Raw genomic sequence first — 24,709 nt, 5'->3', positions numbered from 1 at the left:
AAAATAACGTCAATCTTTTCTAATAAGAGCAATCACTGTGGAATATGATGCAGAACTGAGGAGATGATAGTTATAGGGATACTGAAGGGGAGATGTGATGAAGTGATCAAAATTGTCCCCATGAGGATGGGAGTAAGACAGTGTTAAAATGTGTGTAGTGTACCAGGAAACCATTGTCTCTATTCAATCAATTGCTGGTGGACTGCAGTCTGTGGATGCATTCCCATTCTATTTCTCTTCCCAATCTTCCTTTGTGGTTTGTTTGGTCAAGGACTACTGTTCTGAAGTTTGAGATGAAATGCCCTGGGAGACTGAAATGTTCTGCAACTGCTTTTTCTGTATTCCCATTCCTAATGTCTGATTTATGGTTCTTGGCAAACTACACACATTTTAACACTATCTTATCCCATGTTGGTGCCCCTGACCAGCTCATCATACACCCCTCTGTTTCGCACACTACATTCCAATACTCATTCATTTCCTTATCTATTCTCCTATGCAACACCCTTCCTCCTGCCTTTGTTCCCCAATGTCCATAGTTAAAACTGAATTTGCCACTTCATCTCCATACAGTTTTGAACTTGAATTGACATTCTTGCACACAAATGCTTATATAGGTCTGTCTCTGGATTCTCCATTCTAAACATGCATCTGAGGAAGTAGGCTCAAGTCTATGCAACTTCTTTTTTTCAGTCTCAAAGATACTACAAGATCTCTTTGAATATGACTATTTCATCAATTCAAAATTTTATTGTTCAGGAATATTACCTGGTCCAGTTTGCATTCATGGGGCATCTTTAGTTGTACAGCACAACTGATTACTAATTTTTAGAATGTGATGTAAAGTATATTAAATAAACATAATTTGAAACAAATGAAGTAGCTGTTCTTTTTGAGGGCAACATTTTACGATGACATTTCTACTATATTTCTGAAATCCAGGGAACTAAGATTCTTTTCCCAATTACTTATACGTTATATCTGTTGATGTTGCATGGCTTCGAGTTGTTTCTGACTTATGACAGCCCTAAGGCAAACCTATCATGGGGTTTTCTTGGGAAGATTTGTTAAAGAGGTTTCCCATTGCCTTCCCCTGGTCTCCAGAGTCATAGTCCAACACTCAAACCACTATGCCATGCTGGCTCTATACATTATACTATCACATAAATGTACTTGTTTTTTAGCTGAATTATGTGGCACGACGGTCATAGCAGTAAATCTCACAGCCATCACTCTGACATTACAATGAACAACCCAATCATTCAACTGCCATTCTATGACCACTGTTGCAACACTGTAAGAGCATGAGTAAGTGTGGCTTCTATTCTGCAATGCTAATTTTTAAGATACGTGTGGAGACTCAAAACAAAATGGAGGTGTTTTTATTGTGCTTCTTTTTCATCCTGAATGAGGGTTGGATACACGGTATCTGTCTGTGTGTACACGTTTCTTGTATACTGTGTAGCCCAAACATTGGTTCAGCGTGCAGATGACAAGGACATCCAAGAATAGCAATGTTCCTTCCTTTTCTTTTTCCTTTGTGAATTGTATTTTCGGGTGGATGTTGTTCAGATGATTTAGAGACACGGTCAGATCTTCTTCTCCATGGCTCCAAATGGTAAAAGCGTCATCCACATATTAGAACCATACTGTGGGCTTTTTTTGGTGCTGTTTCCAGGGCTTGTTTTTCAAAGTGTTCAAAGTCTGCTATCATGGCGTTCAGAGGCCTCAGCTTTGGTCCAGCTTTCTAATCTATTAAAGTTACTTTGAATTTTGATCCTGTCCTCTGGGGTATTAGCTATTCCTCCTACTTTGTTGTCATCTGCAAGTTTGATAACCATGCCCCCTATTCTTTCATCTAAGTCATGCTGAATAGCACTGGGCCCAGGACAGAACCCTATGTCATCCCACTGGTCACTTCTCTCCTTTTACTATTTCTATTTCTTCATTGTCTAGATTGAATTTATGTAGATTCTCTGTGGTCATTATTTTGTTTCCTTTATGTTCAGCAGTAAACCTGCCTTTGCACTTTCCTCCTTGATCCTTCTTAATAGTTTGTTCCAGGCCTGTGATGTTTTCTACTAGCATTACGTGTCATCTGCATATCTTAAGTTGCTGATATTTCTTCTTCCTATTTTCACTCCTCTTTCCTTTGTGTCAATGCTTGCTCTTCTTACAATATCTTCCACATATAGATTTAATAGGTAGAGTGCTAAGATGCAGCCTACTCTGACCCCTTTGCCAAGTGGGAACCATTCTGTTTCTCTGTGTTCTTTCCTGACAGTAGCCTCTTCTCCTGAGTACAGATTCCTCATGAGGACTATCAGATGTGTTGGCACTCCCATGTTTTTATAGCATTCCATAGCTTTTCATGATCTATGCAGTCAAAGTTTTTGCTATAATTTATAAAGTACATGCTGATTTTCTTTTGGGATTCTTTGGGGCAATCCGTTAGCTATCATGTGTTTGCAATGTGGTCCCCAGTGCCCTTTCCTTTTCTGAACCCCACTTGCACCTCTGGGATTTCTCTCTCCATGTATGGTTGGATCCTATGTTGCAGAATTTTGAGCAGAATTTTGCTTGCATGAGAGATTAGAGCTATGGTCCTATTGTTGCTGCAGTCTTTCATGTCTCCTTTTTTGTGGATGGGGAAGTTTAGTAATCATTTCCAGTCTGTTGGCCACTGTTTTTCATATCTGTTGACATATGTTGGTTAGCACTAGAGTTGATTCTGTCAGTGTGGATTGTAGCAGTTCAACTGGAATATCATTTGTTCCTGGTGATTTGTTTTTCGCAATTTCTCTTATTAAAACTTCCACCTCGCTTTTTAGAATTTGGGATTCATCTTCATATGGTTCTTCATGCTTGATTGCAAAGTTAATCATTGCAGACCATTTACGTGCTTCCTTTATAGATGAGACATACATGAACAAAGTAATTCCTTAAATTAGGTTTAAACTTCAGCTTACTCTTCCAGTCTTTCAGCTTCTACTGCTGAGAAAAGATACAATTGGCCCTTGGTATCCACAGGCTTGACATCTGCAGATTCAAGAGGTTGGAGCCTCAGGCTGGTGCCGGGATCCTGCTGGCTGGTTTGGGGGTGGTCTTCTTCTCTCTGCCACCCTCAGCCTGTCATTTAGGTAAAGTCCCATTGTCCCTAATGACGGTGCGGTAGCATGGCCACACTGCCATTGGGGACAATGCAGACTTGAGTATCTATGGATTTTGGTATCTGCGGGGTAATCCGGAACAGATACCCTGAGGATACTGAGGGCCAGTTGTATATTGAATTTTTAAAAACCGTTATTCAGATAATAGTTTCCAACAAACTATTTTTATATTTGTCATTTATGGTCAGTTACAATATAATTTACAGTTATGTCCCCAACAGACGTCAAACATCCATTAGATTTTATATCATGTTCACTTGGATTGAAACACAATTCACAGTTATTGAATAGTTAAGTTAAAGTTTTGCTGACAGCAGTCTAGTCAGAAAGGATTAGGAATTAAGAGTTCATACAATCTTGTGTAAACAGATGCTAAGCTTTTTAGCATAAGATCACAAAAGAGTATGTCACCCTAGTTTACATCTTAAGAGTCAAAACTACCTTTTAATAAACTTAACACACACTCCCTTGCTTTTCCCAGTCTGCATACATGTCTGTGTGTTTAATATAGCCAGTCAGGCCTTTCTTGACAGATTCTCAATGTAGATGAAGACTATGGTACAGGAAAGACTGCTTAACCCTTTTATCTCAAAACCCTAGTTCCTTAAAATAGGAAAGGTTAAGGGATTTAGCGCTATAGAACAGCTAGAGGAGAAAAGGTTAAACAGCCTCTCATGGCCTAAACTCAGTCTCCCTAGCCCAATTTTGCTTTAAGAAAATGGAAGACAGAAGGGATGGAAGGACAGATATACAGAATGTGCATAATGCATAGTTCAAGCCCAAATCATTATATATTGTTCCCCATAATTTTCAAAGCAGTGAAAAACATGTGCTAATGTATCCATTCTAATATGGTATTTATACAAGTGTCATTTCATCTAATAAGTAGATTAAATGCAAGTTAGTTGCTTTATTAGATCCAATTTCAATGTGTATAATTACTGTCTGTTCAATGTATATTTAGAACAATCTAAAATTAATTATCACATGGTTGTCAACTGCCAATCTTGCAGATTCACTTCCAATACAGTACTTATGAATGTAATTTATTCTTAGATAAACACAAGAAAAATTTACATCACAGTAGATTGTTCAATATATGCAATAATTAATTCTGGATCAGCAGACAATATTGCAAAAAAAAAAAATCCATGTGAAATCTAACTTTTCTTGCAAACAATGTATTATACATTCAGCCCTCTGTATCAGCAGACGTGCCATCCAAGGATTGGAGCAACCACAGTTGGCCCCACACCGTTCTTGTCAATGGCAGTGGCTGTGCACATGTCGTGCTGCCATTGACTATAATGGGACTTGAGGTCCCATGGTATTTGGCATCCGCACAGAGGGGGTCCAGAAAGGAATCCCTGTGGATACAAAGGGCCAGCAGAACACATATTTAGTGCCTAGGTGGAGGACAATCTGTATTCAAAAGAATACTGCAAGACTTACAGAGTTGCAAACTTATATAACAAACGCCTACATGAAGATAATATGAACATATAAATTACATCTACTCTTGGTCATAAGGATGTGCTGTTGCACTGCATGAAACGTAATTCTCTGAGATATTTATTAGTTATTTATCAGTTACAAGAAGCTCTAGCAGGTTATGAAAGGTTTTAGAATTCTGTGCAATTAGGTTACAAATTTCACCTAGTCGGTTATGAATTATTTGAGAAAAAAAGATTATGATATTCAGCCCATGGAGGAATTTCTAGTAGACAATTGTCTTGCCATCTTCTAGCCATAACCAGATTGGGATGAGCTCACACAGTCTACTAAGGAACACATTAACAGCTGGGTGGGGGATACTCCTTGACTTCGCATTAAGGCTCTAGAATTAAGTGGAACCTATAAGGCAGGCATTTTCCAGTTCCTTGTAGTCAGCCAGCTATATCCTACCCACCAAAAAACTGCATCTGAGTGCTAACCCCCTAGGCTATAAACCCACTGAATTGGCTTAGTTCTCTTGAATGTACCTCCATGTTCCTCTAAAGCAGTGGTTCTCAACCTCTAGTCCTCCAGATGTTTCTGACTTCATCTCCCAGATTCCCTCATCATTAGCCATGCTGGCAAAGCCTTCTGGGTGCTGAAGTCCAAAACAGTTGGAGGATCAAAGGTTGGCAACCTCTGTTCTGAAGGATACAATGGGTTCTTATGTCTGTCCATTACTGATAATTGTGTATTCCTGCATTCTTGTGTTATGTAAATTTTATAGCTGGATATGTTTAATTTTTGTTACGTTTCCAGTCTGGGAAAAGTCAGGGTACAAATAAATATAGAGATCTAGTCAGGACTTTAGCTTCTTCTTATACAACTGTAAAGACTTGATGTCTTTCACTTTCTGTGAGATCAAATGTCCTCAGTCTATGACTAGCAATGCCAAAGTACACATGCTGCAAAATGTGTACTATTTGGTTTAACCTACAAGATTTCAAAATAGAAATTGCACCAGCTAGACAAACTGGGATTGCCCCACTATGGTCCTGAGGGAAATTCCTCCTTTGATACTGATATATTTGCTCATTAGGTAACCCTCAATGGCTAATTTTCTCCCAAGAAAACAGCATACATACACAGAAACACAAGCCCAGCACTCAGCACCTTTTGCAATAGCTGGGTATGGTTCTCATATGAAAAGACCGAAGGATTAAAAGTTAAATGACCAGTGTATATGATGAAAGGTATCATAGATGGCAAATTAAAGAAATATAAAGGAATTCCCTAAACCACTGTGCTCATTATTTTTTTAATTAACGTGTGCATGTTTTATAGATTTGACATAGCTACATAATATAATATTCCCATTCCATATAATTTTGGAAGCAACTGCAGAATCATTTTGCTAAAGTGTTGAGAACGTACACACAACAGAAAAACTGCTAGTTTATATGAAGATACTAGTAGAAGTAAAGCCATTTTGCTATCATAATGCTCTATCTGCCTCAGATGTCAATTTCCATAATTTGCTTTGGCTGCTAAGCAACAAATCAAATATGGTTTGTGTTTCATATCCTAATATATTTCATATCGGAATATATTATCTGCCTTGGTGTTATGTGGAAGAACTGTTTTCACAGAAACAATATTTAGAGAATCATAGACTTCAGTGGGTGTATTAATTACACAAGAATGCTTAAGAAACCACAGAGGACAACTCTCCAGTGTTTAATAGAAATGCTGTAAAACCACTGTCAGTTATCTTCATATAATAAGAAAGGAGTCTACAGTAATTCTTACCTTGGTTTTGTAGAGAACTCTGAAATCAAGAAATGACAGCCCCATTAAGACAGTTTTACTGCAAGCAAGTTCCACTAAATTAAGTTATGCTTACTCTAAATAAACCTTTTCAATAAAAATTCAGGATCAGTACATCAAATACTCTATAAATAAGGGACAAAGGTAGGAATTGTGTTTTGCAAGACCTCCTCACCCATTTAAGCTCAAGGAGGAATCACCCATCATATTCTTATTAACATCCATCATGATTCACAGTGATTTGTGGACTATTTAAAGTAAGACAGAATTCTTTCTCAGGTAAGATGTTAATGTACAACTTTTTGTTTGGTTAAGAGAGGAAAATACATTTAAAGAGCACAAAGGCTCTGCTTGCAGTGCCTCAAGGTGATTATAAAAACTAATTGTTTGCTGATGTTGTTCACTGCAGAAAAGTTTGGATTTCAGGCACATGTTAGGATAAGGAAGTAATGGAGACAAACCCTTTCAAAACAATTAAAAGACTTGCCCTAAAACATTAACTGGAATATGGGGCTAGGTAATTGTTTAACTAATTCCTTTAAGTCCAAATCTTAAATAGTTCATATCTGCATACTAGCATGTGGAGGGCAGTAAACCGTGACCTACTGAGCAGCAACATCTTAACTATCTAGCCCTACTCAGCTATGAACAGGATAGCACAAATTCTTCAGAGCAGTTGCTTGGCCTTTGAAGTCTGTTCTGAGACAGAAGACCAATCCTGCACTATGCACAGAGTGGAAATGGGCAGAGAATGTCATCTTTTCTTGTCTATCTATACAAACTAAGGGAATTGCAAATGGCCTATTGCTTGCAATCTTCCTGGAAGAAAGATCTAGCGCATACATGAGCCCCTCAACTATAGATTTTTTTTTAAAAATCTGTATTACTTCTCTTCCTGGATTCAGAGTCAAGAGGTAGGGTTGTATTTTTTCCAGCCAGTGATGCCACCCAGCCTCCATGTATGGTATGGTATACATATTTGAATCTGAAACTTTCTTACTGGTGTGAACTGCTGGGCAAGCTCAAGTTGTGTATGTTGTTTCCAACAAACTAAGGAAGTTGAACAGAAATGGGAGCAGTAGGGCAAAATCAGTTGTAGAGAGAGAGAAAAGAAAGAAAACTAGGGCTACCTTTGGTGTAAGTAAAGAAATACAAAGGTGAATGGAGGGATGCTCTCTATTAAGATGTATTGGGTGGGGAGCCATTTCACAAGATTTGTATCTTTCCTTTCAGCATAAAAACTTTAAATTCAAAAACAAGAAGTTTAATACAGAGGCCTTTCTAAACAGAGAAATATTTAAAGGAGATTTGACCAAAGGAAAGAAAGGGGAATTTGTAGCACATTGTGCAAGGCGGGGGGGGGGGGGGGGGGAGGGAATTCTTGGAAATGGTTAAAAGAGGGGGGAAACAGAATTATAACATATAAGCTTGCTGTTGTTAAAAGCAATGCAACCTTCTTCAGTCAGTGAATGTGAATGGGTTTGTAAATTCCTGTAACAGGCGATAATACTTTTTTGATCTATAACATCAGCTCTAAAAATACTGGCTATCATTTGTATCCAACCGGTTAAAGCTCAGCTGCTTCTATTGAATTTCTTCAAGGGCTATGGGCAATACTGGAAGGCACATAGCTTATAACTTGTTTTTCTGCTTTCATACATACAAATGTTCATTACTCCTTTTAGGGCAAATGAAACTGAAAAAGAAGGGAGCTGGCAGGAGAGATGGGATATTTTCCATGATCTGCCTCTAGCAGAGATAAATGACACAAACTTTGCACTGCTCAGCATTACAATATGTGGATCATAAAAATAAAAACTTTCAGTAATAAAAAAAGAAATAAGAGGTGCAAGAAAATAACAGAACTGAACATTAATTAAGATTTTTTTTATCTGACAGAGTAATGAATTCAAATTTAAAATACACTACCAGCAACATGTAAGGATTGAAATGAACATGATCTGCCTGAAGTCCAGAAGCCAATATACAACAAATAAACAGAGAATGACAGTTTTCCTTCTACAGTTAGAAATATGAACGTCTCACTGTATAATTATATCAGTTTGAATAGATTAAAGCACCTTAAATTATTTGCAAGTCCTACTAAAATCAGTGTGTCTATGGATAACCATGACTAGATCCAACTTGAAAGGCATGTCTGCATGACATGATAAATCAAAGGACAACAGGAATCCTGACTTCTCGATTACAAGTAACCCATTGCTACATGCTGCCAAATCGCTCCTGCATGCAGTACCAACAGTCAAACCATGGAGCTTCCCTTCACAGTTTGTTTACAATATCTAATTACAGGCACTTCATCTCCACTGGTTTGTTTCTCTCCCAAAACCCAAGAGAAAGAAATCAAACACAAGCTTTACATTTTCGCTCTGGTTTGTTGGGTGAGAAACAAACCAAAAGCATTCTCAGTCAAACACCACAAGGAACAAAGAACAAATAGTTGTTCCTGCTGCAAACAGGGACAATCAGCCAATAAACCAGGTTTCCCGCAGTTCCCTGGCCTATCAGGCTGCAGCTACACTCCATGTGCTAAGACCATGGATTGAGTTCATGATTTTATAATAATTTACTTTTAAAACATTCATTTATCTTATTTATGTACAAATAATGCTCCTGGAGGTATTCTTAAACCTATTTCTATGTACAGATAAGTGCTGTTGCATTACCAGAAAGGGACATACTACTATTACTTCTGTATGCCATCTCTGGTCAGAAAAGGGTGACACCAAGAAGTAAAGGTTAATTTAGAACTATTTAAACTTTGACCTTTCCACAATTGATTGTCAACAAGTGCGGTTAGATAATTATAATGTCAACACTTGCTCACTGGGATCTGGAAGGAGGCCATCAATACCTTTCATATAAAAGCCACAAAAGGGTTGTGATTTTTGACATCTTTCAGACTAATAGATGGGTGATTAGAGGTATAAGACTATACCAGCACTAGTGTGGTATCCTACTGATAATCCTTTGAGCCTTCTTATTCTCCATAGTAATTACTGGTGAATGTATAAATAGCTACTTCTTCCTTTACTTGGAAGAGATTATGTATTTCAGTGTTCACCACATCCTATAAAAGGTAAGCAAATATGCACCATATTCTACAAAATTTAGGACAATATATTTTCTCACTATTCTATCTATCATTAATAATAGGGGAAATCCATTAATCTTCCACCAAGTAGTCTGCAATAGAAACATCCTTATGAACATTTTGATGCATTTAGAAATTTTTCTGTATTACAGTAATTAATGTCCAAGACCCAACTGAATCCTGGTGGAGAAGAAAGCCCTACTCTGGAGCTACACTGAATCACTCATGTTGAGTACTCTGCACAGATAACCTTGACATGAAAATGTGAAATTATTCATGCAACAAGGCAGTGGGTGCCTGCATGCACACGTGCCAAAAATGTAAGATTGCTAGTGCACAGTCTTTTGCTCAAATGGGCTGCTATAACAGGATACTCACTAAAGTGTATATCAAAGCTGAATCTATATTCTTGTATAATACTGCCAGCCCTGCTAAACAAGATCTTGTCAGATTTCCTAAGGCAAATATTTCATTATTAGCAAATTTGCAATTCTACTTAAGTGTTATCTGACAGCCTGTTTAACACATAATCAAAATATATTTTTCTCCTCAAGAGCACCACAATACTCTATCTTCAGAAAGTGATTATATAAATTAAGATCCTTCCAAAGAAGCAGGTTCATCCAATCTACCCAAGAGAAATTTTGAAGAGGAAGCTGAGCAAGTGTACAGGACAACCTATTTCAGAAGTCACAATCATTAAGACAGAAACATTTTGCTAAAGAAAGGGAAGTACTGTGTGTCTAAGTAGCTGTATAATCAGGACATATTTAACAGGAGATTTATTAAAGTTTTAATGTGAGATTACATTAAGAGTAATTTTCCTGTACAAATTCAAGGAAACACTTGTGCATGCTGAAGCATACACTGTGTTACAACCTTAATTAAGGTTGTAAGGAAAATCTAACTGTTGACCTCCGACTTCACCACAGTTATTGTATTGTTTTTTAAGTATGTTTTTATGTTTTTAATTCCACACTGTTTAATTGTATTTTAAAGGGGTGGGTGGGTTGAGGGTTTGGACTGTATATTTTAACTTTGTAAGCCATCCCGATTGCTTTTGTAGAGAGGTGGGATAAAAATAAATTTTATTATTATCATTATCATTATTAATTTCAAACACTACACTATTTACAGTTTAAGAAACAGCATTTTCTCAATTCTTTGACCATATGAAATAAGTTATAAATAATGATATTGCAATCTTTTACTGAAATTTTTATTTTAAATATGTTTTAAGTATTTGTAATTTTGTGAGATATTTACCTTCTCTGTCAGAGAATTTTGGTGCCACAACAAACTATAAATCCCAGAATTGCACATGATAAAGCCATGGCAGTTAAAGCAGTGTCAAACTGCATTAGCTTTGCCATGCAAATATAGCCTAAGACTTGGAAAGGCAGGTATGAAGGAGGTAATCAAAGTTCTCAAGTGTGAAGATATACTATAGTAGAGTGCGCCCGTGTCATACGCGGGCGCCTATTGCGTGCCTTCCAGCATGTGGAAGGAGCAGTGGCATGCGCCGGAAGAACTAATGGTGTGCGCACTGCTGCACACTACCAGGGGCACAAGCCCCATTCATTTGAATGGGGCTTGAGCATACACGTTTTTTCCCTTACGAGGGGTGTGTGTGTCCAGAACAGATGCCCCGCGTAAGGGGAGGGCAGATCGTATACCAAATTCAGGATTATCCATGCCACTGTATTTCCAGTTTCTATGTGTTGCTATGGAGGCTGGACAGTGAAGAAAGCTAATAGGATGAAAAGTAACTCATTTGGAATATGGTGCTGGAAGAAAGTTCTGTGGATGTCATGGATTGCCCAAAAGACAAATAAATGGGTCCAAGAGCAAATTAAACCTAAACTCTTCCTAGAAGCCATAGCAGTTAAAGCAGTGTCAAACTGAAATGAAATGAAGGAGTCATACTTTGGACATATTATGAGAAGGCATGACTTGTTAGAAAACACAATAATGCTTAGTAAAGTAGAGGGCTGTAGAAAAAGAAGAAAACCGCCCTGATTTCAGAAGACCTAAACCTCTTGATAACAGGGTGACTGGAAGTCTGTCAATCTTAAGGTCAACTTGACAGCAGTTAACAACAACAACAACAAAGATATAGTTAAACAGCACAGTATGAGGAACAGGGAATTATCCGCAAAGACATCATGGAAAAGAAGGGCTTGGAGAAGGAATTTAAATGAAGAGGCAGGCCATCATAGAAACATTCTAAGAGGCAGCTCCCACTACAAGTCATATGAAAGATGACAAAACCTTCAGAATACCAAAAGTGGTGCAGCTGGATAAGGAATGTTTCCAGGTAGAGGTGTGTTGAGATAAAATAATCTGAAGCCACATTAAAGAAGAAAAAATCTAATTGACATCCATTCTTGCCCAAAGTTAAAAATATTTTCTCTTATTTTAATACTCTCAAAATAAGCCATTTCAATTGACATTATCTATTTATATTGGACAGGAGTTCATTCTTTTTAACATGCTTATCATTAAGTTTGTTACTTTACTGTTACAATTTTATTTTGAGGTAAGATGTCCAATGTTCTCAAACAAATTTAAGAAGAAGCTGGTAACATGTAAAGCCTCTATTTGAGACGAGAGAAACTGGCAAGAGACAAAGGAGATGCATCTTAAGATGCTCAGAAGTTATCTTTATCTATAAAGTCTGACCTTAAGCAGTCTATTGTTAAAAAATCACAAGAGTGCAACTCTTCAATGCATGACATCATATTACATGAAATCATTGTTTATGTACTTAAAATCAGAACATAAACTATAGCCCCTTGAAGAAGGCCTGAAGCGTATCCACAGGCTAAAACACATTGGGATATGCATCTAATAAAATACTGTATAATCTTTTCAGCAACTTGAGACATAGCTGCTTTGTCTCTTGAGCATTTAACTTGACTCCAGTTTTGCTCTTTTCAAGACTAAGGAGAGACTCTGCTATACATTAAAGGGCTAAATGGGCAAACAGTGTGACTTAGTGTCAGTCTGCTTTCTATTTTCCTAAGACACTCTTGCAAATGAACAGACACCAAGAACGACAATGTGGGACAAAAATATATCACATTACGTACAAACGAAACTGAGATCTAGTCAAGAAGGTAAAAGATTCAGAATGACTCATTCTCAAATGAAGGAATCTAAAGAGAAACTTTCAGCAGTGAATATAATTTCAGTGAATTTGAGCTAAGTGTGATAAGTATCAATGTCTATGATTTTCAACTCAGCATCTTCATAATGGTGACTTCTCTCAAATTATAACAACTTTCATGCCTGCTAGAGAATATTCAAGGAAACTGATTTGCTCATTCACTGGTTTCTACTGTTTATCATAGTTAAAGTTTAGCTTGTGTTTATCTGTTCTCTTGTACAGACAACAGTCCAGCATGGCCTATATAGTGGGCCCTCCTTATCCATGGATTTGGCATCCAAGGATTTGAGCATCTGTGGATGGCAAGCCCGTACTGTCCCCAATGGCTTGGCTCTGGCACTAGGTCCACTGGAACCCTGTTGGTCAGAGGGAGTCGTGGCCAGGGCTGAGGCTTGACTTTCAGAATCCAGAGGTTCTGCCCCAAGTGCTGGGCCTGGGGACAGGGGGTCTGAGAGTCACGCCTTGGCTGCAGCTAACTGGGTGGCAGATTCCGCCACCAAAGCCAAGCTGGACAGAAGCCTTGGAGGAAGCAAGGAAGGAGGTTAGGAGGGAAGGAAGGATGGAGGGAAGGAGGAGAGAGGACTTCAGTCCCATTCTCCCTAATGGTGGCGCGGCCATGTGGCCACGCCACCATTAAGGACAAGGGGATTTGAGCAGCTGGGGATTTTGGTATCTGTGTGTGTGTGTGGGCGGGCGCTGGAAGAGAGTCCCTGCAGATATTGAGGGCTCACTGTATAGATGACAGAAGCAATTTGGTATTTAAAAAATGATAGCTCCTCTCAATGAAACATTTATTTTGTAGGTCATCATTAAAAAGCCAATTTCATTAATGCCATTTAAAATTGCTCATAACAGTCTTTATTATTATTAGATTGATTTCTGTCCTGCCTTTTATTCCAGACTGGTACTCAAAACAGCTTACTACATTAAAAAGAAAGAAAGAAAAGAAAACCTTATTAAAAATCGATAAGACACAAAGGTAAAACACAGTCAGAAAAAAATGAAAACCAGTTAATAACATGTGTCATTAAAACACACACCAATAAAACAATTAGTAATATCCAGCACATTATGTTAAGATGGACCTTATATCATCACTCCTCAAGTGTTTGTCAGAATAGAAATGTCTTTGCTTGTCTGAGGAAAAGGAAATAGTGAGGGTGCCAGTCTAACTTCTTCGGGAAAAGAGTTGTAGAGCTGGGGGGGGGGGGGGGGGGCAGCCACTGATAAGGTCTTCTCTCCTACCAGATGTGCCTGTAAGAGAGGCGAGGCAGGGACAAGAGCCTTCCTAGAAGATCTCAGACCACAGGCTGGTCCGTAAGGGAGAATACAGTGCTTCAAATAACCTGGACCTGAGCCAGTGGGACTTTAAAGATCATAACCATAACTTCATAACTTCAACTTGTGTCTGCAACCAATAGAGCTGTTTCAACAAGGGAGATAGTTATGTTCTTCCTGTAACTAGCACATGTCAGTAATCTGGCTGCAGTTCTTTAGCTCAGTTGAGATTTCCAAACACCTTCCAAAGGCAGGCCCTCATAGAAAAGCATTACAGTAATTTAACCAGGCTGTAACTAAAGCATGTGTCACCAGGTCCAGATCTTACATTTTAAGGAATGGGTGCAACTGGCTCACAAGCTTTTAACTATGCAAATGCACTCCTAGTCACACTGAAACCTGGGATTACAGGGTCAGGGCTAAATACAGGAGCACACCCAAGCTGGAAACCTGCATCTTAAGGAAGAGTGTAATCGCATCCAGCAAAGACTGAATCCCAAATCCCTTTCTGCCTTTCAACTGACCAGGAGCACCTCCATCTTGTCAAGATTAAGTTTCAATTTGTTTGTCCTCATCCAGTGTAATACTGATGACAAGCACCAGTTTAGGACCAAAACAGCTTCCTTGGCTTTTAGTGAAAACATGTAATTGAGTTGGGTGTCATCCGCAGACTGTTGGCTCTGGATAACCTCTAATAATGGTTTCATGTAAGTTAAGTAGCATTGGGGACAGAACTGAACCCTGAGGGATTTCACAGGTCAAGCAGTTTCCTAGTACCTCCTCCTGGGTCTGCCATTCCATGAAGGAAGTTCCATCCCAACAAGGTGACCCAGAAGGATACCATGGTTGATGGTATCAAAAAAGAGGTGTAGCAGAACCAACAGGGACGCACACACTCTCTCTAACTTCCTCCATAAGTCAATCAGAGACCAAAGCTGCCGCAGTCCCATAATCACTCCTGAAGCCATTTTGAAATGGATTTAGATCAGCAATCCTCAAAGTATGCCCCCTGCAGAGGCAGTGGAAAGCTCCAGGGGACAGTAAGGGAAACAGGGGCGGGGGGGGGGGGGGCTTCAGACAAAGTATTGGTGCACAAGAAAGACAAGGAGAACCAGCAGCTTTTAGAACTATGGCATAGATAAGGGTTAAATGAGGATTGTTCTTTTCAGGGTCCCTTAAAACCACCACACAGTCTCGCTGATTGCTTTGCATAGTAGTGTCTCCTGCTCTTAACCTGCCTGTGTACGCTCACTCCCTTATCTGCATCTTTCGCCAGTAGTGGTGGTGATAGTTAGGAAGCTCCCACGAAGCTTGGGCACATAGCACTGCTTTCATTTTCCCATCCTGGCAGCCTCCCATAAAAGTTTTTGAACACGAGCAGTTCTCTGTACAACTCAGTGGTGAACAGAGGTGAGGGTATCTTGTTTTGAGAAATTAGATCCTTTTTACTACAAGAAAGTATAAATAATGAAAGTCAAACAGCAACCAAGTAAAAAACTGGATATGGCCATGTACCTAGGTGCATGTACCAAAGTTTCATTCAAACAGACAGAATTTCTCACTTACACTGAACTGTACTCATTTGTTGCAGCATGTGCTGCTAAAATTTAGAGATATGTGACTTACATATACACTAAACAAATCTTATCTGGCTTTTGCAATTTTTGCTTCATGTTTTCTAGTACATCAGCAGCACATTCAAGTTTGACAGAAGATGGCAATATTGCTTCCCAAATGGAGACATAAAGACAGAAGGACATTATTCAATTACAGACAAAAGGCAACCTGCAGTCCACCAGCAGACCAAAAATCATTTTCCGCTGGACCACCAAATTACTCAGATTTACATTTGCAAAGAACAACAGACTAGGGCCTGAAACAGATGGGCAGGAAGGAGCAGTTTCTGCCCACTCTGGAGGTGGGGTGTGCAGATGACACATGCCCCAGAGTGGCCAGAAGCTGTGCAGAGTGCATGCCCAACTGGGAAAAGCGGGCTGCAAAAAGAGTGGCAAAAAGCTGCACCTTGCCAGCGGTCCATTCAGGACTGTGACATCTGGTCACCAGGGTCCCACACCGACTGGCACTGGAGCAGCCAGAGGCCCCTCCAAGCTGCCGGTCTGCATGACCCCTAGGTGGACCCCAGTCTCATATGCAACGCTAAAGTCAGGACTTGGCTTGCAGTCCCATAAGACTATAAATTACTAATACAGGTTCAAGAAAAGGAGTTGATCATCACTGATAGAATACAAATGTATATTCATTATATTCATATTTTGTAAGAGACTATGGCGTGTTACAGAGCGCCCAAAATGGGTGCTCTGCTGACGCCGACGGTTGCTGCTGCCGGGAACCGCAGCAGTCAAACCACGCGGTTCTCAGACGCACCAAAAAGAAGCTGCAAAAAGCGGCTTCTTTTTGGGCCCTGGAAGTGGCGCCATAAGTGGCCAATGGCACACTCGTGATGTCACTTCTGTTGCAGGACGTGCAGACACTATGCGTCCGCAACGTCAAGATGGCGGCGCCCGTCTAGAACGGGCACCGCCATTTTGTACATCTCCAGGATGTATTAGGGTTAGGGGTGTGCGTAAAGCACGCCCTTTCCTAACCCTAGTATGTCCTGGGGACGTACTTTACGCCCGTGTGGAACGGGCCTATGTCACAGAAAAATAAAACTCATTACAGTGTTTTCACCTATTCAAAGCATTTATTTCCGATAAATCAATGAGATGGTGCTTGAATGCATGAGCTGTGGCTTTAAATAATATAAATTTAGTAGATATTATAGTTTTTTGTGGGTTTTTCGGGCTATGTGGCTATGTTCTAGAAGAGTTTATTTCTGACGTTTCACCAGCATCTGTGGCTGGCATCTTCAGAGCAGATATTATTCTGCATTGTTCAGAATGCAGATAAAATTTCTCTTTACAAACTTTTGATCAAACCAACAGTTGAGGGAAAGTGTTCACAATTCAAGAAAATAATGGGAGGAACTGATGACATGATGGAATACTGTCCTTTCAGCAGTTATTCCAAGTAAAATAGGTCTACATAAATCAGCTGAAAATAGCTGTGATGCTCAGAGCAAGCTAGTATGGTTTTCATTTTCCCTCTAACAGCAAGAGAGGAAACTGGAGAAGGGCTTCTTGTCTGAAGATTCGGCACAGACAGTGGAATCAAATGTTTTAAGCTCAGTATGTCAGGAAATCATTTCAAGCCATCAGCAGACTAATTAAATATATGAAAAACCGAAAGAACATTTATGAATAAAATGAAGTAGGGAAAAATGCTGAAAATAAAAATAATGAATACCAATGATATATAAAGGTTGATTACAAAGAATAAATAACAACACATCACCATACCTCTAGACTGCTACAGAGAAAATAAGGAAATGCCCACAGAAAGGTGTACTTCCTTTGCTACTCCATTCGACCACTTTAGCTTCATCTTGGTCAATCTTTATTCAAAGAAGTTAACAACCTCATCATATATGTGTGTGTGTGTGTGTGTGTGTATATATATATATATATAGCATGTAACAAAAAAGCAAGTCTATCTGCCCCCACTTGCATCTTGTATGTCTGAATATTGTGCCACCCACTGGATGTAAGAAAGAATGAAACATCCATGCATCATCAAATTTTGTAATTTCTCATTTTGCATACAAACCCTAGTGGTCAAGCTGAGAACTGCCAAACACATTCACCATATAAAAGCCACTTCAAAGAACCACTCTCGGAAATAGATGCTAATACAGTGGTCCTTCCACATACGCTGGGGTTAGGGGTGAAGGACCTCCATGACTGTGGAAAACCCGGAATTTTTTTAAAAACTGCCATTCTTTTTATTTAAGAGAAGACCTCTCTAGGAATCTCCAGGCCCTCCAGTGCAATTCCATAGTCAATATCTACCAGAAGTTGATCACAGAATCATGCTGGAAAACCTGCCACAATGCCTAGAGAACTGTTTTCTCTGGGAATTGCTAGGTCCTCCAGCACAACCCTATGGTCAACCTCTGGCAGAATTATGATGGAGGACCTATAGATTCCTAGAGAGAACATATTAATCAAAACTGCAAATAATCAAATCCGCAAAAGTCAAAGCCACAAATGTGGAGGGCCAAATATATGTACAAAATATGCACCTACATTCAAACAAAAATATAAATACTGCCAAGCAATGGTCAGATCCAATTCATGTATCATAACCATCTAAAATCAGGTCCTACTGTAAAAGTTTTAGGTTTGAAAGTGATATTTTTGAAGACTGCTAGCATTTTAAAAATTTCAGACATTTGCTTGTTCCAAATAGGTGAGTCTTCCTTATGATGAAATAGTAAGGAGAGGAGCTTTTCTAAGGCTGCATCTGCACTGCAGAAATAATCCAGTTTGATACCCCTTTAACTGCCATGGCTCAATGCTATAGAATTCGTGGCTTTGTAGTTTGTTGTGGCACCAGAGCTCTCTGACAGAGATGACTAAATATCTCACAAAACTACAAATCCAAGAATTCCATAGTACTGAGCCATGTCAGTTAAAGCAGTGTCAAACTGTATTATTTCTGCAATGCAGATGCAGTCTCACTGACCTCTTCAAAATATTCATCTTGGAATTTCCATTTCATTAGAGAAGAAAGTCTCCACTGACCATCTGCTTCAGTTCTACAGAAATACTAGCTAAATTGTTCATATCATGGAAACGACATACGCTATATTGACTGACAGCAAAAATAATAACCCTTTATGGCAATAGATGAATTGTATAACATTGCAATATTCTCTGTTCACATAGTCCATGTTAACTATGGGCTGGAACAGACCGGCATAAAAAGCCAACTTCCAGACGGCTTGAGGACGTGGCGTGCAGATGATGTATGCCCCCAAGATGCCCAAAGCCTGCTTCAAGCCATCTAGCCATTTACATGGGGACCAGCTTCCAGGCACTCCAGTGGCATGGGGTTTATAAGCCACATGCCGCCAGAGTACCTTGAAGCCGGCTTCCCACCATGGTGTGGTGGAAAAGCCCGCTTTTTGCCAGTGCAAAAAAAGAGCAACTATTTGCCACTCCTTTTTCAGCTGGCAAAAAGGCAGACTGGGGCCCCGGCGTGCGGTTCCCACTGCCCCAATCCGCCTTTGTCAGGGACGGTCTGTTTCACCCCTATATACCCCGATAAGAGTTTAATGAAAAGGTTATAAGATGCATTCAGTACATAACATATTGGGTACTGGAGAGTAGTAAGCAGAAGGGTTGTGTATAGGCACAGCCATATTCAACAGAGAGGCTTTAACACCTTAGGTCTACAACACCATCTGTTCTGATGTACAGGCAGCTCTTTATTTTTCCTACAATGAGGCTAACTATAATCAAGATCCATTCTCTACATCATTACTACTATGGAAATATTTAGCTTTAGCATTCACTTTCTACTGACTTGTATGGCACAGACTATCCACAGCACTTTGCAGACAGTATTAGCGAATTATACTGCAAACAAGCTGAAACATTTTTCACCTTGCCATCTGTTACAAAAACTCTTTAACCAAAGATTTAAAGTCAAGCAAGATATGTTGCCAGATAACATTTAAATTCTTTAAAATAAAAATGTCCCAAATTCACAGGTTTCATAATGCAAAATAAAAAGCCTGGAAATGTACCACAGTAATAATAGGAAAATGTCTTAAAATATGCATTTTATCCTTTAGAAATTAAAGAATATTAACAAATATCCCAAATATCCTTTTTATCATCTTATTTAGCAGCACCTGCTTTCCAAGTTTTTAACCACTTTTGAAACATTTGAAATAAATATCCATTTTCAACTATCAATATGGGTAACATATTTCATTTTGAAGTTAATATAATACTGTGCAAAACAGGATCAAGTACAGATCAGGAGAACGACATGCACTTCAAAGTCTTTAAAATCCCTTACCATAATATTTATGGAAACCACAAGTATAATGAGGGGGAAATATCAGGCATGCGTTTTCTTTTAGGCCATTCTACATATTGCCATTTTTCACATCCTTAACACAAGAGCTTACAATTTGACTTGGTATTTTTTGATGACTATGTGCTGAACCTGTCAGGGTATACTTAAAACATAAAGACAACACTAATTTAATTTGTGATGTGCTTATTAGGATCACACAGCACTACTGTCTCTTACAAAACATGCTTATAAATGCAGGAAGGCGACTACTTAATTGCGCTTGCTCTTAATAAGTGCTGAGAAGAGAAACTATACTACCCTCCACACCTTCCTACATAGAATCATAGAGTTGGAAGAGACCACAAAGGCCATCCAGTCCAATCCCCTTCTGCCATGCAGGAAATCTATATCAAAGCATCCCTGACAGATGGCCATCCAGCCTCTGTTTGAAGACCTCTAAGGAAGGAGACTCCACTACACTCCGAGGGAGTTTGTTCCACTGTCAAACAGCCCTTTACTGTCAGGAAGTTCCTCCTAATGTTGAGGTGGAATCTCTTTTCCTCTAGCTTGCGTCCATTGTTCTGGGTCCTGTTCTCTGGAGCAGCAGAAAACAAGCTTCTTCCCTCCTTGATGTGACATCCCTTCAAATATTTAAAGAGGGCTATCATATCACCCCTTAACCTTCTCTTCTCCAGGCTAAACATCCCCAGCTCCCTAAGTTGTTCCTCATAGGACATGGTTTCCAGACCCTTCACCATTTTAGTTCCCATCCTTTGGACACGCTTGTTTCTCCACATCCTTTCTAAATTGTGGTGACCAGAACTGGACACAATATTCCAGGTGGAGCCTGACCAGAGCAGAATATAGTGGCACTATTACTTCCCTTGATCTAGACACAATACTTCTATTGATGCAGCCTAAGATTGCATTGGCCTTTTTAGCTGTCGTGTTGCGCCGCTGGCTCATGTTCAACTTGTGGTCTACTTGGACTCCTAGATCCCTTGTTTCGCACGTAGTCTCAGAAAAACTACAGTTCCCAGGATTCCCTAGCATTGAGCTGGGACAGTTAAAGAGCTCATTCCAGATTCTGGCTGCATCCATACAGGGAAGATAACCCAGTCTGGCACCGCTTTAACTTGTCTTGGCTGAAGGCTAGGGAATTCTGGGAGTCGGGAGTTTGTGGCGAGGCCCAGCACAAACTCCAGTTCCCAGAATTCCATAGCCTTGAGCCAAGACACATTTAATCCGGTACCAAATCGGGTTCTCTCTCCAGTGTGGATGCAGCCTTTGAGAAGCCATGGATAGGGCAGAGCTGTCTGAGGAATAGGAGGGGGGCTTGGGGGTCTGTCCTTCGGGGATGTATCCCTGCAGTGCGGATGGATGCAGCCTAAACGGCTGGTTCTTCCTTCCTTTTTTCGTCTCCTCCCTTCGAGGAAGGGAAGATGGTGGAGGCAGGCGCTGCGGTGCATAGGAAGTTATCAGGGGCCAACTCACCGTCTGTCTCCCTGTTATCTGGCGCCTTCCCTGCTCCTCTGCCGGCTCCTTCCTTTCTCACATCTTTTCACGACGACGACGACGAGGCCCCTCCCCCTTCTATGCGCCTGAAGTTCGAGCGCTGCACGCGGAGACTGGCGGGGGAGGGGGCGGGGGCGGGGGAGAGAGAGGGGAACGGGGCGCGCGCTCCCTCGCTCGCTCGCTTGCGAAGATTCCGAGAGGGATGGAGATGGAAAGGAGAATGGAGAGAATGGAAGGGGAAGGGGCGGGGCTAGAAAGCGCGCGGACCTCCCCCCTCCCACCCGGCCCCCTCCTCCTCCTCCTCCTCCTCCTCCTCTCACAACAGCCTAGGCACAATAGAGACAAGCGCCGCGCGCGCCCCCGAGCTGCTCTGTGCGCCTGGAGGAGGAGGAGGAGGAGGAGGGGGCTACGAAGGTGTGGCCTCGCGCCCACCACCGCCTCAGCCTCTTATTAGAATTATAGAATGGCAAGAGATGGAAGAGACCAACACACACACGGATGACGTCGGGTGGCTCAGGCTGCTCTTCGCCTTCTCTCTCTCGCTGGCGGCGGCGAGGGATGGATGGAAGGGGGCATGCGGGTTATTGCGGCGTTCTCTCGTCGTCTCGAAGCCGGCTTCCCCTCTCAGCCAATGGGAAGGCGAGGGGGCGGGGCTCGCGGCGGCGGCGGCGGCGGCGACGGCGGCCTAGGAGATGACTGACAGGCAGAGCGCGAGGAGGAGGGACGGTTGGTGGAGTTGGGTGCCGCCCACCCCAGTCATCATCAGAGCAATAACCTCCACAATACGCACACACATATCTGTATGTACACACACACACACACACACACACACACGCAGTTGGTGTTGGGTGCCCATCAATAATAATGATAACAGTAATTATATATATATATATATATATATATATATATATATATATAAAATATGTATCAGGCATACACACATATTATTATACACCAATAATTATAATAATAATAGTAATCATATATATATACATACACACACACACACACATACTTAGTGCCCACCAATAATGATAATAGTAATTATAGGTACATACATGCAGACATACACATATATAAAAGAAATATATATGCAGTTGGTACAGTATTAGGTGCCCTCCAGTAATAATAGTTATGTGTGTCTGTATGTGTATTTATATGGGCACCCAACATCACCAACTACATATGGGTATTTCTTACCCAACTCTCCCCAAGGCTTGTGGGGGGTACATTATTGAAACATACAAAATAATTTAAATACACATCAAAAAAAATCTATTAAACACACACAAATATAGGATACATTTTATAAATATGTACACATAGCCAAGGTGGTGCAGTGGTTGAGTGTTGGGTTATGGCTCTGGAGAGCAGGGTTCAGATCTCAGCTCAGCCATGGAAACCCACTGGGTGACCCTGGGCAAGTCACATGCTCTCAGCCTCATAAGATGGCAATGGCAAAGGCAAACCTCCTCTGAAGAAACTGGCCCAGAAAACCCTACATACACATGCAGGCGTTCTGCTGGATGCCATGCTTTATGTGTGTGTGTCTTGTTTGCCTTCATGTCATTTCCATATGGTGATCCTATGGCAACCCTATCAGGGGGGTTTCTTGGCAAGTTTCTTCAGTGGGCTTTTGCCATTGCCTGTACATTAGCTTTTCTCAGTAAGTCCCACTGAATTCAATGAGACTTACTGCCAGGTGACTATAGGGATTTTGACAGATTCTTGACAGTGCAATCTGGGCATTTTTACTCAGAAGTAAATCCCACTGATCTCAATAGAAGGTAATCCCAACTCAGAAGTGCTTAGGATTGCAGCATAAGGCTACTGGAAACTACATTTTACTTATCATTTATCATGTTAACATTAAGCACATAATAATTTGGGTCCCCCCCCCTTCCAGCAGCTACAAAGCCAAAAGTCACCGCAATGCATCTGATCCTGGCTGCTAAGTAGGGTCAGCCCTGGTTAGTACTTGAATGGGAGACCACCTACAAATACCAGGTGCTGTAGGCTATGTTTTGGAGGAAGGAACTGCAAAAACCATCTTTTCAGTATTCGCAGCTTAAGAAAACCCTATGAAATTTATGGGGTCCCCATACGTGACAGACAGCGGTGAGACTAGTGTATGGCCAGATGTGGAAGAATAAAGAGATGCCAATGGTGGAGGTTTGGATAAGAAAACTACTAGATTTACGGGATATGGGCAGACTCTCAAGAAGACTGAAAGCGGGAAAAGACACGATGATAGAAGGAGATTGGGATCTAATTGGAACATTTTGGGGGGGAACTGAATTGTATTATTATTATTATTATTATTATTTAGAACATTAAATGCTATTAGTACAGGATACTAAAAAATAATAAGGTAGTATAAGATGAAAAATGCGAAAATTTGAAATAAACAAAAAAAGAAAAAGGGGGAAAATAAATAAAATCGAAATAAGGATATAGCAGGCGGCTATAGAAAGTTAGCTCACTAAAAGGAAAATGAAGACTAGGAAGAATAAGGAGGTGTAGAGAACAGTTAAGGATCTGGCTATGTATTGGGGTTATGAGGTTTGTATACTATGGGAGGTTGGGTGTGGGGGGTTTATTGATCAGGGTTATGTAGGGTATAGGTATAGATAGGTTCATGTATGTACTGTATGTATGTAGTATACACTCATCCCTCCAAATCTGCAGCTTTGATATTTGTGGATTTGATTATTCACAGATTTTATTAACATGTCCTCTCTAGGAATATCTAGGTCCTCCAGCGCAACTCTATGGTCAATGTCTGGCAGATGTTGACCTTAGAGTTGCAATGGAGGACCTAGAGATTCCTAGAGAGGCGTCCTCTCAGGCAAAAGCATGGTGTTTTTGTTATTTGCGGCTGTTCCATATTCTCGGGGGTCCTGTGCCCCTGACCCTAGAGGATATGGAGGGACGAGTGTGAAAGAGTTTCACCTCAGGGTCGCTATAAATCTGCGACACACAGTTGAAAGCATACAACGACAGACAGACAGACAGACAGCAGCAGCCTGGCCAAGTGCATGCTGGGAGTTGTCTGTGGCAACTTGCAAGGCCTCGACACTCGATTCTGAAGGGAGAAGGGAATGGGAGTTTATGGAGCTGCCAGGACCTGCTTCCCGGCCCTCCTGGCCACGCCCACTCCGTACCGCCGCTGGCAAGGAGTGGGCGGGGCCAGGAGGGCCGGAAAGCAGGTCCTGGCAGCTCCATAAACTCCCATTCCCTTCTCCCTTCAGAATCGCTTCGCCGGAAGTGGCC

The 24,709-nt window shown here is 40.7% G+C and overlaps 1 protein-coding gene across 3 annotated transcripts in view; it reads right to left on the bottom strand.

Annotated features, from left to right (window-relative positions):
* Positions 1-22,038, bottom strand: part of WASF1 (WASP family member 1) — an 81,712-nt gene extending 59,674 nt beyond the window's left edge. For 2 of the 3 annotated variants that reach the window (XM_089530581.1, XM_089530586.1), the window contains exon 1: positions 21,416-21,564. The gene's annotated coding sequence lies outside the window, so the exon portion shown is untranslated. Of the gene's footprint in view, positions 1-21,415; positions 21,565-21,928 lie in introns of those variants that run through there. The other variant, XM_089530583.1, reaches the window with a different exon arrangement.
* Positions 22,039-24,709: the final 2,671 nt, after the last annotated feature.

Source organism: Sceloporus occidentalis, unplaced genomic scaffold (genome assembly GCF_023333645.1).
Source record: "Sceloporus occidentalis isolate IW3139 unplaced genomic scaffold, rSceOcc1.0.p SCAF_6, whole genome shotgun sequence".
Taxonomy (NCBI): domain Eukaryota; kingdom Metazoa; phylum Chordata; class Lepidosauria; order Squamata; family Phrynosomatidae; genus Sceloporus; species Sceloporus occidentalis.
The sequence above is the reverse complement of the archived record's forward strand: the minus strand, read 5'-3'. Positions and strand labels throughout refer to the sequence as shown.